The sequence below is a fragment of the Festucalex cinctus genome, chromosome 14 (assembly GCF_051991245.1).
Source record: "Festucalex cinctus isolate MCC-2025b chromosome 14, RoL_Fcin_1.0, whole genome shotgun sequence".
In the NCBI taxonomy this organism is placed as follows: Eukaryota; Metazoa; Chordata; class Actinopteri; order Syngnathiformes; family Syngnathidae; genus Festucalex; species Festucalex cinctus.
This window is the reverse complement of record NC_135424.1, coordinates 281,392-281,823: the sequence shown is the minus strand read 5'-3', so window position 1 is coordinate 281,823 and position 432 is coordinate 281,392.

Below are 432 nucleotides of genomic sequence, written 5' to 3'. Positions count from 1 at the left end.
CAACGCAACCGTCCGCTTGTCAGTCTGAGCGGAAAGCCCCGCAGATGGCGGGGAATTCCGGGCCGTGTCCTACGCTCTGATTGGTGCAAAGGCTAAGCCCCGCCCAGCCGGAAGCTCTGAGCCAAGTTGGGGGGAATAAAAGAACAAATATGTTTATTGAATGTTTTTGTGTATATAGACCAACACATTCCAGCTTTCAGCTTATTTTGATCTTGACACGTTGGGAAACGCCGTGGCCGCCAACAGGGGGCGTCATATTTTTGTACTTGTACTCCAACAGGCGCAGTAAAGTCGCTTGTTTATGAAAGTGTCACGTTTTGCTCTGCTGCCATCGAATTTTGGTCTCTTCGTGTGCTGAGACCAAAACCGCAAGAAATGGCTTCATTTTGCAAGATCAAAACTAACTAAAATGAAAAATTCCAAAACTATAAT